At 41.0% G+C, this 17649-nt stretch overlaps 1 protein-coding gene and 2 pseudogenes across 1 annotated transcript in view; 2 read left to right on the top strand and 1 right to left on the bottom strand.

The window, feature by feature from the left end:
* Positions 1 to 14528, bottom strand: part of LOC105468176 (solute carrier family 39 member 10) — a 164543-nt gene extending 150015 nt beyond the window's left edge. Inside the window, exon 1 of the mRNA XM_071073107.1 lies at positions 14445 to 14528. The gene's annotated coding sequence lies outside the window, so the exon portion shown is untranslated. The remainder of the gene's footprint in view (positions 1 to 14444) is intronic.
* LOC105468177 (adenosylhomocysteinase-like) lies at positions 6036 to 7678 on the top strand (annotated as a pseudogene).
* Positions 13477 to 13627, top strand: LOC112424389 (U2 spliceosomal RNA; annotated as a pseudogene).
* Positions 14529 to 17649: the final 3121 nt, after the last annotated feature.

Genomic DNA, 17649 nt, shown 5'->3' with positions numbered 1-17649 from the left:
CATGACAACAGAAGAAAAACAAAACAAAACTCTTCCAGTTTTACAGTACTGATGTGTCACAGTTTTACTTAGTGTGCTCATTTCATCGATTTGTTTCAGTGAATGGATAAATAATCACCAGAATTTCTCTAACGCTACTCTTGACCTTCGTTTCCAGAATATTATTTCTTCCAGAGGTTTTGCCCTTCTAAATAACATACTTTAGGGCCGGGCATGGTAGCTCACTCCTGTAATCCTAGCACTTTGGGAGGCTGAGGCAGGTGGATCACCTGAGGTCAGGAGTTCAAGACCAGCCTGGTCAGCATAGCGAAACCCCGTCTCTATTAAAAATACAAAAAAATTAGCAGGGCATGGTGATGTGCACCTGTGGTCCCAGCTATTTGGGAGGCTGAAGCATGAGAATCTCTTGAACCCTAGAGGCAGAGGTTGCAGTGAGCTGAGATTATGCCATTGTATTCCAGCCTGGGAGACAGAGGGAGACTCTCTCAAAAAAAAAAATTTGTTTTAATAATTAAAAATAAATAAATAACATACTTTTTTGTTAGTTTTCTGTTTTTTTGTTTGTTTGTTTGTTGTTTTTTTTAAATTTTCAAGGCATTCAACAAGAAGTATAAATAACATACTTTACAAAAGAGAAGTTTTCAGAAATCTAAACTTGGGATAGGCCTGCTGCTTTGGGGAGCTGAGAATATTTTGAGCTGGAAGAGAGTTTGCACCAACAGAGTTAATTCACACTTCAGCCATTCCAATAGCCTGGAATCTGTGCTTCTATCCCAGGGACTGGACACCTCCCAGTATACTTAAAAGTTGGCACTGACCTAAAATGCCTACAGAACTGTCTGGGCCTGTAAGTAATTTTCTTTTATTTTTAAAATTATACCCTTGCCACAGCTAATCTCAAGGTGCAACATATTAACTTTTTTTTTAAGACTACAAAGCAATTCCAGTGGAGGATATATAATATAAACCAGGATTTCAACATTTTTTACCCATTTTCAGTGTTCAATGTAAGATTCCCAGAAGGTATTAAGTACTATTTAATGACCACAGCTTTGTCTCTGTATTGTACAACTTCTCTTTGTATTACCTTTGATTCTTCAACTTTTAAGGCTAGCACTGTGAAAACTGCACATGCTTTTTAAAAGTTTTAATGTGCATACTTTACATTGTATGGAAATTTATCTGCATTTATTTTCATCATCTCTTGTCCTTCCTAACGTCCTTTTACATTCATGTAATATTATTCTGTTTCACCATTTCATAAAAGGGTTTTGCAGTTTGAATCAGTGCTTCTAAAGGACTCGTTTAGAGTAGAAAAAAATTTTTTTTTGAGACAGGTTTTGGCTCTGCTGTTCAGGCTGGAGTGCAGTGGTATGATCACGGCTCACTGCAACCTCGGCCTCCTGGGCTCAAGTGATCCTTCTGCCTCAGGTTCCCAAGTAGGACTACAGGCCAACACCACCACATCCAGCTAATTTTTTTTTTTCTTTCTGTAGAGCCTGGGTTTCACCAGGTTACCCAAGCTGGTTTTGAACTCCTGAGCTCAAGCGATCCAGCCTCCTTGGCCTCCCTAAGTGCTGGGGCTACAGGTGTGAGCCACTGCTCCTGGCCTAGAAAAATTTTTAGTGTTCAGTTTAACCCTTAATTTTTCTGAATATATTCCTTCATCACGTAATTTAGGTATTTGGGATTTAATGATCACTTTAAAGACATGAGGTCATGCTAGCAGTATATCTTTTTCATTACGATTTTATGCATTTTACTGATTTAATATTTTACTAGTTCCATTTTCTTATCAGCCTGAAAATCTTTCTTGATTAAATTGCTTTTTTTTTTTTCTTACAGAATTACACACAAGCCTCACACAAGCCTCAAACTATTTATAAGCTGCTAACCAAAGGACTTTAGTGTATCATCCACTGTGCAAATTACTGTGATGTTATGAACCATCAGCATAGACATATGCACTACTATCTGTGTCAAAATTATATATTTCACACAGAAGGAGCTAAAATGTTTTTGTTATTGTTTCCTTTTTCTCTGAATTCAAAAGTTTATGTAAAGTTGCCTGTAATCCCAGCACTTTGGGAGGCTGAGGCGGACGGATCACTTGAGGGAGGCCAGGAGTTCACGAACAGTCTGAAAAACATGGTGAAACCCCATCTGTAATAAAAATACAAAAATTAGCCAGGCATGGTGGTGTGTGCCTACAGTCTCAGCTACTTGGGAGGCTGAGGCACAAGAATTGCTTGAACCTGGTACGCTGAGGTTGCAGTGAGCCAAGATTGTGCCACTGCACTCCAGCCTGGATGACACAGCGACTGTGTTTCAAAATAAAAAAAAAAAAAGTTTATCAGGAAAGTTAAAACAGACACAAGATTTTTGCACTTTTGTTTATTGCCTCAAATAATGTTGCCTGAGAATTGTGTCATATATCCAATATTCTGCATGATCCTAGAATCTAGACCCTCATAATTGAAAGCAACATTGAGAGGAACAAATCAAATCTATAGTCTTTGTCTTACTTGATTTCTCACAATTAAATTATGTGGACCACACTACTGACTCATAAGCTATTAGACGGAACACCACATCGCTTAGAGATGGCAAAGAAATCAGTCACCTCAGTTTTGTTTCATCTCACATTGAATTGCTTTTAAAAACATAGATCTAATAATTTAAGCTTAAAATAAATGATCTCCTGTGTATATATTAATATCTGTAATTTAGTTTTCTATGTGCCAAACACTTATTTTGTTACTAGATTTAGTCATTCCTAGATTTATTTCTCTGCTAACGAGAAAGGAGGTTGGATGACAGAATGTGGACAAGGTACATGAATCTTAGATTCAAAGTTGACAAAATTTTTCTTTGGATTATCAGTTTCCATTCTGTAGAAATTTGCATCTTCAACAAAATAGTTCATTAATACACCAGAAGCACTCTACCATCCTTGAATCTTGGTTGGGTGCCAGCCCCACAACATCAGGTTCAAGTGCTTAAATAGTACAGAAATACACAGTCACGTCAGAGAGGCACTAAATATCCTTTCCCCGGCCTTAAACCCAGTAATGATACGCCTTAAACCCAGGGTGGGTGGAGCATAAGAAGACTTACCCTGGCAACAGCTCTTCAAGGTGCTCTAGGTCCAAAGAAGAATACCAGTGTTGCTTTCCCTTAAATAAATCTCCCTCTGTCTTCGTAGGAAGAGATAGGATCAAAGGTCAAAATGGTCCGAGCCTGCCTCAATCTAAGGTATTCCTGTGATGAGCTTGTGGGAGGGGCTTGCTGTTCCTAATTAACATCACCATGGATCCCCATCAAATCCTAATCTACTGCAAATTTCTAGCTATTGTAATTTTTATAGCTTGTTAATTCTCTCTGTGTTTCTTAGCACAGATAATTTGTCCCTAAACATCCAAACTGCATTTTACAATTTTATCAAACTCTGTAGGGCCAAATTTTACACTTGAGATTTAACTGACGTTAAAACTTACACCTTTGAAGTGATGATTCTAAGGACTTTGCTGTGTAGTTTTCACTGCAAAATGAGCAAATGTCAAATAAAAAACAGTGCTGACTTTGTGAGTTCTCTCTCTTCAGAAGCAGCTTCCAAATAATTCAAGGGTGGCTTTTTCTTTTCTTTTCTTTTTAATTTTTACTGAGCCTCACTCTGCTGCCCAGGCTAAAGTGCAGTGGCGCCTACTTGCAACCTCCGCCTCCCGGGTTCAAGCGATTCTCCTGTCTCAACCTCCCAAGTAGCTGGCACTACAGGCCCCTGTCACTCCCGGCTAATTTTTGTACTTTTAGTAGAGACAAGGTTTCACTATGTTGGCCAGGCTGGTCCCAAACTTCTGACCTCAAGTGATCTGCTCGTCTCAGCCTCCCAAAGTGCTGGGATTACAGGCATGAGCTACCGCACCAAGCCAAGGATGGCTTTGTCATTCTTCAAGTCTACACACACCTTAAGTAAGAATTACTGAGGAACAATGTTAGAACTACTGTAAGTATGCCGTGCGCGGTGGCTCACGCCTGTAATCCCAGCACTTTGGGAGGCCGAGGCGGGCGGATCACAAGGTCAGGAGATCGAGACCATCCTGGCCAACCACGGTGAAACCTCGTCTCTACTAAAAATACAAATAATAATAATAATAATAATAATAATAATAATAATAAGCCGGGCCTGCTGGCGGGCGCCTGTAGACCCAGCTACTAGGGAGGCTGAGGCAGGAGAATGGCATTAACCTGGGAGGCAGAGCTTTCTGTGAGCCGAGATTGAGCCACTGCACTCCAGCCTGGGCGACAGAGCAAGACTGTCTCAAAAAAAAAAAAAAAAAAAAAAAAAAAAAAGAACTATTGTAAGTAAGAAAGAGTTACTGAGGAATAAAGTTAGAATTCCAGCGTCCTGTAGACATCCTGTAATTCTGCAGGACGCTGGAATTCTAGCATGTCATTTCTGTATGAAAATTGCATTCTCGGCCGGGCGCGGTAGCTCAAGCCTGTAATCCCAGCACTTTGGGAGGCCGAGACGGGCGGATCACGAGGTCAGGAGATGGAGACCATCCTGGCTAACCCGGTGAAACCCCGTCTCTAGTAAAAAATACAAAAAAATAGCCGGGCGAGGTGGCGGGTGCCTGTAGTCCCAGCTACTCGGGAGGCTGAGGCAGGAGAATGGCGTAAACCCGAGAGGCGGAGCTTGCAGTGAGCCGAGATCCGGCCACTGCACTCCAGTCTCGGCGACAGAGCAAGACTCCGTCTCAAAAAAAAAAAAAAAAAAAGAAAAAAAAGAAAATTGCATTCTCAGGGAGAACAAGAGAGGTGGGGAGGGTGGGGCTTACCTTTTAGTTTAGGTAAAACTAGAAACCTCTGGAGGAAGTTTAGAACCCTTGTAGAACAGGCATCATCATTACTATCATCAGTAACACTATCGCAACTGGTCATTTCATTTATTTATTTTTTTGAGATGGAGTCTTTCTCTGTTGCCCAGGGTGGAGTGCGATGGCACGATCTCGGCTCACTGCAACCTCTGCCTCCCGGGTTCAAGCAATTCTCCTGCCTCAGCCTCCCGAGTAGCTGGGACTACAGGGATGTGCCACCATACCTGGCTAATTTTTGTAGAGATGGGGTTTCACCATGTTGGCCAGGCTAGTCTTGAACCCCTTACCTTGGGTGATCCACCTGCCTCGGCCTCCCAAAGTGCTGAGATTACAGGCATCAGCCACTGTGCCTGGCCTAAAACTAGTAATTTTATAGCAGGCTTACTGTACACTAGTAAGACACCAGACATTGCACTAAGCATTTCACATGTGTTATATCATTCTAAACTTCCAAACACTCGTATGAAGTAGGGGCTATTATCTCTATTTAACAAAGAGGAAAATGAATTTATTAACTAATGAGTGGTACTATAATTAAAATACAGAATAACTCTCATCATCTAAAACTGGACTTGCTGAGATCCAGTTAAAAATTAATTTAAACATTAATTTTTTTAATTTTAATTTTTTTGTTCTTTAAAATTAATAGAGAAGAGGTCTCACTTTGTTGCCCAGGCTGGTCTTGAACTCCTGAACTCAAGTGATCCTCTCAGACGTGGCCTCCCAAAGTGCTGGGATTACAGTCGTGAACCACCACACCTGGCCGTAATTTCTAATGATAAAATGATCTAGGCATTGAGTGTCTTGTGAACTTAATGAATTATCATGGTCACATTATATATTTAGTTTATAAAGGGTTTTTAAAAATTATGTATCTACTTCTGGTAAACCCTCTACAAAAAATACAAAAACTAGCCCGGTGTGGTGGCATGCCTGTAGTTCCAGCTACTTGGGAGGCTGAGGTAGGAGGATTGCTTGAGTTGAGGCTGCAGTGAGCCAAGATTGTGCCACTGAACTCCTGCTTGGGCAACAGAACCAGACCCTGTCTCAAAAATATATATATATATATGTGTATCCATATTTTTTATCTACTCCCTAATTCTCTGACCTGACTGATATTGTAAATGAATCAAAAGTATCAATTTATGAACTGTTTACTTATGAGAAATTATATAAAAACCTAAACTGCTCTGCCCGGCGCAGCCTGTGCCATGTCTGTCCCTAGTCAGAGGCCTGGCTCCCTTCGCCTGTGTCCCTCACTCCATGCAGAAGCGCCTCCAGCATGTCTGACAAACTGCCCTGCAAAGTCACTGATACGGATCTGGCTGCCTGGGGACACAAGACCCTGGACACTGCAGAGGATGAGATGCTGGACCTGATGTGCGGGTAGGAGTTGTACTCGACCTCCAAACCACTGAAAGGCACCCGCATCGCTGGCCGTCTGCACACGGACTGTGGAGACCGCCGTCCTCATTGAGACCCTCATCTCCCCGGCTGCTGAGGGGCAGTGGTCCAGCGGCAACCTGTTCTCCACCCAGGACCATGCGGCACTGCCATTGCCAAGGCTGGCATTCCAGTGTACGCCTGGAAGGGAGAAACAGACTAGGAGTAGCAGTGGTGCATCCAGCAGGCAGCAAACTAAAAGGACGGGCCCCTCAATGTCATTCCTCCACACCAAGTTCCCACAGCTCCTGTTGGGCATCGAGGCATCTCCCAAGAGACCCCGACTGGAGTCCACGACTTACACAAGATGATGGCCAATGGGATCTTGAAGGTGCCTGTCATCAATGTGAACAGTTTTGTCACCAAGAGCAAGCCAGCGTCCCTCACAGATGGCATCATGCAGGCCACAGATGTGGTGACTGCCAGCAAGGTAGTAGTGATAGTGGGCTATGACAATGTGGGTAAGGACTGTGCCCAGGCCCTCAGGGGTTTTGGGGCCCACATCATTGTCACTGAGATTGACCCCATCAGTGCACTGCAGGCTGCCATGGAGGGCTATGAGGTGACAACCATGGACAAGGCCTGTCAGGAGGACATCTTTGTCACCACCACAGGCTGTAATGACAGCATCCTCGATTGGCACTTTAAGCAGATGAAGGATGATGCCATCATGGTAACACTGGCACTTTGACATGGAGATTGACGTCAAGTGGCTCAGCAAGAACGCTGTCGGGAAGATGAACGTCAAGCCCAGGTGGACTGTTCCTGGTTAAAGAACGGGTGCTGCATCATCCTGCTGGCTGAGGGCCGGCTGGTCAACCTGGGTTGTGTTATGGGCCACCCCAGCTCTTTGATGAATAACTCCCTCACCAACCAGGTGATGGCACAGATTGAGCTGTGGACTCACCCAGACAAGTACCCCATTAGGGTTCACTTTGGGCCCAAGAAGCTGGATGAAGCAGTGCTTGAAGCCCACTGGAGCAAGCTGAATGAGAAACTGACCAAGCTGACTGAGAAGCAGGCCCTGTACCTGGGCATGTCCCATGACGGCCCCTTTGAGTCTGATCCCTACCGCTACTGAGAGCCAGGTCTGCCCTTCACTTTCCAGCTGCCGCTCTTACCTGGGCCTCACCTCTCCTGCCCAAGAGCAAATGGCACCAGCTTTGTGATTGGTTTGTCAGCGTCCCCCATTGGCACCCTGAAGCTGGTCACTCAGTTTTTGGACTCTGCTGCATCCCTCATACTGTTCCAAATGTGGAAGGGGGAATTCAGAGGCCCCTCCTGAAGCCCAGGTTATGATGGAGGTATAATGGAGACAGCCACAGGGAACCATGAGCTCAGTGGTCTTGGAACTGCTCACTAAGTCAGTCCTTCATTAGCCTGGAGGTCAATAGTGGGGTCACAACCCCCATGTACTTTACCATCTAGGTCTTCACCTGGCCTATGGACTTATACCAATGTGCTTGTTTATAGGCTCAATGGTTCCTAAAACCATGACAGGTGAGAAGGAGCTATATCCGAGGGCAAGGAGGAACTGTTGAAGTTGGAATGTTATTGAAAGCCTGGCTTAGTGCTGGGGCTTCTTTTAAACTATGTAACAATAAGGTTGGTACTTTCAGTGAGTATTTTACAGAGATAAAAATAGACTGTTAAGGAACAACCAAGAGACGACAGAGAAGCAACAGCCAGAGATTGTGAGGGGCCAGAAAAAGTAAAAGCAAGCATAGATACACCACCACTTTGTAACGGGATGGTTCTTATCACGACCCTGGGTCAAAAAGAGTAATTTGGTTTAAAATGTTTATATAATGCTTATAATGTTAAAAGAAAGCGGCGGCAGGGGGGTGGGGGGCGACCTTAGCCTCCCAAAGTGCTGGGATTACAGGCGTGAGCCACTGCACCCGGCCATACTGGTGATAATTTTTAGAGCACAATTATTTTACAAAATGTTTACTATTTATGAAAGGAGAAAACAATTGTTTTTGACAATTGCTTATGGTGATTTCAGGTTTTTTTCTTTTTTCGTTGTTTGTTGTTGTTTTGAGACAGGGTCTTGTTCTGCTGCCCAGGCTAGAATGCAATGGCACAATCATGGGTTACTATAGCCTTGATCTCCTGTGCTCAAGCAATCCTCCTGCCTCAGCCTACGGAGTAGCTGGGACTACAACCTCATGCCACAAGGCCTGGCTAATTTTTTAATTTTTTTGTAGAAACGAGGTCTCCCTATGTTGCCCAGGCTGGTCTGATTTCAGTTTTATAAATTCATAGAAATATTAGTCAAGAAAGCCTAATCACTTTAGTTTTTATGCCAGAAAATCTGCATTTACACTTATTTCTGCCCCGGAATGCATTCTGCTAAAAATGGACTTTTCTATCGTTGGTTATCTCAGATCTCCCACTATTATCTTTTTTGCATCTGCTCATCAAGTTGCACAGATTTCCAAAAGGGATTAGCAGTCTTAACAACTTTGCCACTGTATTAGCTATACCAATAGCATTCTTTGTGTTTTTCTTATCTTTTGCTTTAGCAAATGTGTTATTGTTTTAGTATCATTCGGTATGGGTAACGATCTGGAATCTACGTCTAAAACATGTCCTTTTTTCGGTTTTTTATTTTTTTATTTTTTTTAATTTTTTTTTATTTTTTGAGACGGAGTCTTGCTCTGTAACCAGGGCTGGAGTGCAGTGGCCAGATCTCAGCTCACTGCAAGCTCCGCCTCCCGGGTTTACGCCATTCTCCTGCCTCAGCCTCCGGAGTAGCTGGGACTACAGGCGCCCGCCACCTCGCCCGGCTAGTTTTTTGTATTTTTAGTAGAGACGGGGTTTCACCGTGTTAGCCAGGATGGTCTCGATCTCCTGACCTCGTGATCCGCCCGTCTCGGCCTCCCAAAGTGCTGGGATTACAGGCTTGAGCCACCGCGCCCGGCCTCGTTTTTTTTTTTAAAGACCAAACATAAACCATTAATTATAATAAGAAATGCCTGAAGAAATTTATTTTTATTTATTTATTTAGTTATTTATTTTTGAGACTGAATCTCACTGTCATCCAGGCTGGAGTGCAGTGGTGCATTCTCGGCTCACTGCAACTTCTGTCTCCCGGGTTCAAGCGATTCTCCTGCCTCAGCCTCCAGAGTAGCTGGGATTACAGGTGCCCGCCACCATGCCCAGCTAATTTTTGTATTTTTAGTAGAGACGGGGTTTTAACATATTGGCCAGGCTGGTCTCAAACTCCTGGCCTCAAGTGATCTGCCTGCCTTGGCCTTCCAAAGCGCTGGGATCACAGGCATGAGCCACCGCACCTGGCCCTAAAAGCACATTTTTTTTCTAATTTTGGGAAGCAACAGTTACTCTGATTATTGAAAGTAGCTTCTTTTTCACTTGAAGTCATGATCTTCCCATTCTACTCTACTTTTCTTTCCTTCCTTCATTTTTCCTCCCTCTTCCACACTTCCTTTCTTTCTTTCTTCTTTCCTTCCTTTTATCCTCTTTTCCTATTTTCTTCCTTTCTTTTTCTCTTTTTTGAAAGGAAAAAGAAGAAAAAAGAATTGCCTTAGAAGGAGGCAATCACTGAATCCTAATCTGTTAAGGGTTGTTAATAACTTCTAGTAAAACACGGGGGCCATTTAGTTGCAACATGTAGCTTCATGTGTATTTGAGACAAGGAATACTGCACATTCTGTTGACTTCAATACCAGATTTATGACTAGGTAACTATAAATTACTGAATATTCCAACCCTTGTTGGGAGACCATAGATCAACTTGTTGGACCTCAGGAGAATTGAGTAATGGCAATACTTAGTTTGAATTCTACACATGTGGTAAGATGGTATACACATGCTATTCACTATGCAAAAAGGAGAAGTTCATAATCTTTCTTGATAGCCTCATTATAGTTAGAGGACAAAACAGGAAGTGCCATTGTTAAAAGGCAGAAACATAAAAGTTATGTTCTTAAAAACACCTTGAACCTTCCTCCCCATGATATTTTGCATGCAGGAACTTTGGGTGGGACCATATGGCTTCCTGCATTTTCTTCAATCAAAGTGGTAAAATTTGTTTTTGTTTTAAAATACAGTTTAAAGGAGAGATACTTAGCCATTTCAGAAGAGAACAACATTCAGTTCCTTTTAGATTTTTATGAGCATATGTGATCATTTGTCATACGTGGCTAAAAAATGACCAGTACTGATGAAGTGCTATTTTATTTTTAGAGATATGCCTCAGTACACTTTCCCAAAATAATAACAAAAAAAAAAAATCTCTGCTTCCTTCCAGGAAAGTTTTGTCCATGGCTAAATGTGGGTGCATATACTTTCATGACAAAGACTATCTTTTCATCCAAATATACTGATGATGAGAAGCTTGAGTGCTATGGTCTCTGAAACTGGCAAAGTAAAATTCCATTTCCTCTGTTCTTTGTGCACAAAAACTAATATGTCATTTTTATAATACTTGTTGGCTTGAATTAATATTTTAAATAAAGACAAAAATGTCATAAACCTGAAAAATGAAGGGAAAGTCAGGAAAGAAATAATATATTAAATAAGTATCTTGGTCTTTAAACATTTATTTCTAACCCTCTAGATTTTCTCATAGCCCATGTCTGAAGGTAAACAAATACTCTAGGATGAAACAAATCATTCAGGCTGGGCCCAAGGCCTCAGGCCTGTAATCCCAGCACTTCTGGGAGGCCAAGGCAGGAGGATCCCTTGAGCCCAGGAGTTTGAGACCAACCTGGGCAACATAGTGAGACCTCCATTCTACAAATAAAAATAAAAATAAAAATTAGACACATGTGATGGCACATGCCTGTTGTCCAAGCTACTCAGGAGGCTGAGGTGGGAGAATTGCTTGAGCCCAGGAGCTTGAGCCCAGGAATAACCGGGTTATTCTAATGTATTGAGGGAACATTTTCAGCCAAAATGCTTAATTAGAAGTTAATTTTGAGGGATGGGCAGGGTGAAAAAACCTAATTGAATTTAAAAATTTTTGAAAACCTAAAAATATAGAAATCACTTTTGTTTTTTCTTTGAAACGGAGTCTTGCTCTGTCGCCCAGGCTGGAGTGCAGTGGCGCCATCTCGGCTCACTGCAAGCTCCACCTCCCAGGTTCACACCATTCTCCTGCCTCAGCCTCCAGAGTAGCTGGGACTGCAGGCGCCCGCCACCACGCCCAGCTAATTTTTTGTATTTTTAGTAGAGATGGGATTTCACCATGTTAGCCAGGATGGTCTCGATCTCTGGACCTCGTGATCCGCCCGCCTTGGCCTCCCAAAGTGCTGGGATTACAGGCGTGAGCCACCGTGCCAGGCCGCTAGAAAGGCCGCTAGAAATCATTTTTTTATTAGTAAGCTGTCATCATACTACAAACAGCTTAATGCAGTAACAAAGTAAAAGACATAATGGACCAGGAAAAGACATAATGGACCAGGAAATTAAGATAAAACAGTTCTCTACACACACCTAGATCCAGTCAAGTACTTGACTAAAGACACCTTTTTTTGTATCTTTCTTTTTTAAAAATATATAGTTTTTAAATTTAAATTTAAATTAAATTTATTTTTTTTTAAGTTCCAAGGAACCCACGCAGGATGTGCAGGTTTGTTACATAGGTAAACATGTGCCATGGTGGTTTGCTGTACCTACCAACCCAACACCTAGGTATTAAGGCCAGCATGCATTAGCTGTTTTCCCTAATGCTCTCCTCCACCTATGTATCTTTCTTTGTGGTCTTAAATACATTTGGGTTTCTTATTCCTTACATAATGATTTCTGTATACAATCTGTGGAAAACAAAACATTTTCTGACTTATCTATTGTAGATTATGGTATGACTGGCTTTAATGAAAAATAGGCATTTTGCAGAACTATTAAGCTAGTCTAAGAATAGATGATATTGTACTGAATCTCCTAATCTAGCAATCTATTCAAACCCTTTTTGGTTTTTTCCTACCATTAAAGTGTGGAAGAGGTAATGGCCTAGGACCAGAATGGAGGTCTTTCATCTTTCATGTTTTATTGTAACAGACTTACTTGAAATTACATTTTGCACCTGCAGAAACTAAGAGAAGAAGCAAGAATCAGCAGAGTAGAAGGGGGAAAGGGGATAATCAGAGCATCTCAACGTTTTAGAGTTTGATGTGATCACTGGACATTTAGGTTAGCCTTTTGCCTTTTCTCTTTAGAAGATTGTGGTGCTTCTGTCCAATTTTTGTTTTACAAGATGAGTTGGAAATTTAATGGGCTTTATGTATGCAGCTGGAATTTTGAAATAGAAAACTAAAAGGGAGATGCACTGGCCTGAAGGATCAAAGTTCTATTAAAACAAACAAACAAACAAACAAACAAACAAAAAAACTGGGTTTGTTATAGGAAAAAGCTTTAAAAACTAATATTTTAAAAACATTTTACAGTTTACAAAGCACTTTTCTATAAAATTATTCATTTGAACATACAATGAGGGAGGTCCAGGGTTAAAGCATGAGTTACTGGCAGAGCTGTGACCATAAACCATGCGTCTTTTTTTCTTTGTTCTTTTTTTGAGACAGGGTCTCGCTATGTTGCCCACGCTGGTTTCAAACTCCTGGGTTCAAGCAATACTCCTGCCTTGGCCTCCTAAAGTGCTGGGATTGCAGGTGTGAGCCACCACACCCGGCCTGCATCTTGTTTCCTTGTCTAAGACTCTTTGCATTATATCTCTCCCTCTTTCCTTCCCCCTTGCTCCTTCTTTCATGAATGATTCTGATATTTACTTTATGGATGCTAAACATAAAAGACTAAAAGCTTTTTGAGGACAAATTTGGTATCCTACTTATCTTTGCATCTCTGGTATTGAACAGATCCAAAGCTGGTGTTTGGTTAATGGTTTTGAATGGATAAATGAATGAAATAAAAATTAAAAAACAAATTAAAACAGAGAAACAATTTTTCAGATTTTAAAATAAGTAAATGAAAAGAGCAGAGCAATATTATAGTTTTTATGTAACTTTGGAATGTCAAATGCTATATTATCTGCTATGCATTTATCTACCATATCTGTCTATCTATCTATCTATCTATCTATCTATCTATCTATCTATCTATCTATCTGTAATTTATCTTGCTAGCTTCACTCCAAATAATTCATTTTATCATCCATTTTTATTTACAAATTCTCATCGCTTCTCGGCCTTTTGGCTAAGATCAAGTGTACAAATTCTCAGGTCAGTAAGTCATAATTATAACTTGGGAAAATGTGTCCTATTTTATTGATAGCACAGAAGTTTAGAATTTATTCTTCAGTACCATAAGGTTTATGGGAACACAACAAATAAAAATGGTCACAATTATTTGTCATGTCCAGAAGAGTACAAGACTGTGACCACTAATTCATGTCATATTTATATCAGTTTTACTTACTTATGGCTATTATATTTCCTTTGTGAATTTCACAGTTTTATGAAAGCATTAACTGATCTTTTTATATTACTCTATCTTCATGGCTTATCCACATCTAGATTTCAACTGGCCATGCTTAGATAAAGCATATTTCCATATATATTTTTTTCTACCTTCATGTCTAGGTAGAGATCCTAGATATGTTGAGCTTTATTTTATTTCTGCAAATGTAAGTAAACTTTTGTACATGTGACTTGGAGAAAAATTAGAGGAAGAATTTATTTATTGTCCATTTAAGACTAATAATTATTGGGTTCGTATACTAGGAAGTTATACTAAGAAAAAGACTGTCAAAGAAGACACAAATTTTACAAAGCCAAACTCATAAAACATATAAAGATGATGACATATCCAGGATCAGATTTAGATTCTCTAGATCCATCCCAAAGAAGAAAATACCAAAAAAATAGCCCAAGCTGTAACTTTACCAATTTAGTTACTGCTGTCAAGAAACATTGCACAATGCCATCTAGTGACGAGTGACCAATGTATGATTAATCACTTAGAGATGACTGGATGAGGAGGGGGAAATTCCCAGGATTTTATGTGTAAGAGGGAAAGTCCTTCTGAGAGAATTAAAATGGATAGAGATTAGTTTTATTTCTCCAGGTACACTTAGTGCATGACAATTTATCACCGATCTGAAGCTTGGTAGTTTTTATTTTGAAATACTGTATTGCCACCTACCTCCAAATCTGCAGCTCTACCTCCTTCTGCAGCTGCCCTTCATTATCCCGTCCGCAGTTGAACTCAGAACTGTGTGTTCTCCAAGCTGTAGCCCCCCATCTAATGACTGGAGGTGGAGCACTTTAGAAACCAGTCTCAACAAACTAAAAAAAAAAAAAAAGGACTTCAAAAAAGGGAACCAAGTTGATTCTTAAAACAATCCGTGCCACATTAAAAATAAAAACAATAAATACACTTGGAAGTTCAAAGAGTAAAACTAAAATGGACTAGAGGAAATCATCTTTGTTTTTCTCAGCCAATGACTGTGCAGACCTGATGCTGTCTTGTTCTTGTACCAAATCCTCCTTGAAAATACCAGAGACCTCTCTCTGAATGGCCATAGCATTATACCCTAAGGGAAATAATTTTCTCCAACATTTCTCATCTTCTGTAAACAGATGGCATATATATATATATATATATATATATAGAGAGAGAGAGAGAGAGAGAGAGAGAGAGAGAGACAGAGAGAGAGAGAGAGAGAGACCAACAATCTGTCAACTGTGGAATTCTTATAGTCTGATAGTTTCTTTTTGGTTAATTTTCCATGACTAAATTAACTAGTGTTGCTGCCATAGATACATTTAAGAAAATCAGACACTTTGCTGCCTTTAGGTATATCTGTCTGAAACTCAGCAGGAATATTTCAGTTGCCTTAGAAAAATATCCAGTTAACAAACTTTGTGAAGTGAAAAGAAAACCTTATCAAAATCTCCAGCTTCAAGTACATTTAGTTGTTTTCTTTTTATTGTTGCTTACATGCTGTGATTGGAGCACAATGTGAGGAAATTGCATAACCATTATTTCCACAAATCAAAGCTATTGAGACATGGGAAGGCCATGTGGAGCTGCTGCATGAAATGTTGATTTTAAAAATTCCACTCTGCCTTTATGTCTAAAGTCTTCTCTTCTTTTAAGTATCAATGGTTTCTTCAGTCATAAGCGTCGCTAGGATGTGTTTCGTTTGTTTAACTGCTTTTAAAATCAGAATGAGCCATAGGTCAAATAACATTTTTTGAAAAGTATTTTCTCTATGTGTTTTACATTTTTCCTTAGTTCCACTTTATTTGGTTATTTTTAATATTTTGGGAGTAATCTAGGCAAAGAGTCTTAATTGTTTTTTTCTTTTTTTGAGATGGAATCTCTTTCTGTTGCCCAGGCTGGAGTGCAGTCGCGCAATCTCGGCTCACTGCAAGCTCCGCCTCCCAGGTTCACGCCATTCTCCTGCTTCAGCCTCCCGAGTAGCTGGGACTACAGGCGCCTGACACCATGCCCAGCTAATTTTTTTTTGTATTTTTAGTAGAGAAGGGGTTTCACCTTGTTAGCCAGGATGATCTCGATCTCCTGACCTCGTGATCCGCCCACCTCGGCCTCCCAAAGCGCTGGGATTACAGGCGTGAGCCACTGCGCCCGGCCAAGAGTCTTAATTCTTAATGCATTAGAACCATCAAGAAAACTTTCAGTGCAACTTCCATGTTTCAGGAAAAAGTTTTGGTGTCCTCAGCTCGATCCATTCCCAGGTTTGTGGGGACTAGGGAATCCTTTCACTATTATTTTACATTTTAAAATATTCCTAATCAAGTTCAGGGCAGTGGTGTATGCCTGTGGTCCCAGCTGCTCGGGAAGCTCATGAGAGAGCATCACCGGAGCCCAGGAGTTTCAGTCCAGCCTGGGCAACACAGCAAGACCCCATCTCTAAAAAAAGAAAAGAAAGAAAAGAAAACAGTAGCCAGTCAGATGGCTATGTAGGTCAAAGAAAGCCTGAATGAATCATATGAGAGTGAAGAAAAACATTTGTTATTCCTAGCTTTCTGTGTTCCTCTTTTGCTCCAGCAGAGCTTTGGTTGTGTACTCTAATACTGATATAACACTGCTTTCCTTGGAGCCACAGCTACTGCTGAGAACTCAAAAACTTCTCCCTTTGCAGTGAACACATCTAGATTTGGGCTGGGGATGGGATGAAGATCTCTAACACCTTCCTGGAAATCGAGAAGTGCAAATAGGTAATTTTCCTTTTTTTTTTTTTTTTTTTTTTTTTTGAGATGGAGTCTCGCTCTGTCACCCAGGCTGGAGTGCAGTGGTGCAATCTCGGCTCACTGCAACCTCCACCTCTTCCTGGGTTCAAGCGATTCTCCCTGCTTCAGTCTCCTGAGCAGCTGGGCACCCGCCACCACACCCGGCTAATTTTTTTAGTTTTAGTAGAGACGGAGTTTCACCATGTTGGGCAACCTGGTCTTGAACTCCTCACCTCAGGTAGATCCGCCCACCTCGGCCTCCCAAAGTGCTGGGATTACAGGCGTGAGCCACCGTGCTGGCCTGGTAATTTTCTTAAGAGTGAAAGAAAGCTTTGTTTTGAGATGTTCTGCTGGGGTATTCTGGTAGCTCTTTCAGTGTTTAAACTCATTCCGAGTCTGCAAAAATGGCATAATATTTAGCTGTGCTTTGACACTTTTCAGCACCTGGGATATAATGAGCATAAATATCTTTTTAGGTTTCTAGATCAAAGATTGTTTTCTTCTGTAATGTTTATCCTCAAAGAAGTGTTTCAGTGTTCTGTAAAGTAAATTTCAGAGATTATAAGGCCAAAATAGCGATTATAGCAAAAATCTATGATCAGTTACATTGTCTAATTTTGAATTACAGTGGCAGCTTTTCTCTTTTCTTTAAATTTGGTGCTATTTCTTCCCATCATTTCCACCCCTGGGATTTTTCTGGTGAGAGATGTATATAATTGCCTCTCTGCCCACATTCTCTTCTAAAAGGATCTGTTCCTCTGCTGAACAGATGGGCCTAGTCATCTATGTTTATATCATATGACCTTACTCCCCTGGTTATGATGATTGGGCCAGTGTGGGGAGACCTACTCTGAGAGCCAATCCATAGGTTAGGCCAGGCCAACTAGATGATATTGTTTGAAAAAATTTCACTGAGACACAAAAGTCATAGGTAAGTGATGAGAATTGGAGTTGCAGGGTCATGGGTATTTAGTGTGAGAGCTCTATGGCAAGCTTCAGCTACATGGACATCAAATTATGAGGGAACCCAAAGTAAAATCCTTACACATGGAGCCAGCCTACAAAAGCAACCTAGAATAGACATGCAGAGAGAAGCAGTAGCAAGAGCTCACACTGACATTTGTAAAATCCCTTCTCACAATCCAGAGCCT

This window comes from Macaca nemestrina, chromosome 11 (assembly GCF_043159975.1).
Source record: "Macaca nemestrina isolate mMacNem1 chromosome 11, mMacNem.hap1, whole genome shotgun sequence".
Classification (NCBI taxonomy): domain Eukaryota; kingdom Metazoa; phylum Chordata; class Mammalia; order Primates; family Cercopithecidae; genus Macaca; species Macaca nemestrina.
This window is presented reverse-complemented; position numbering and strand designations above follow the sequence as displayed.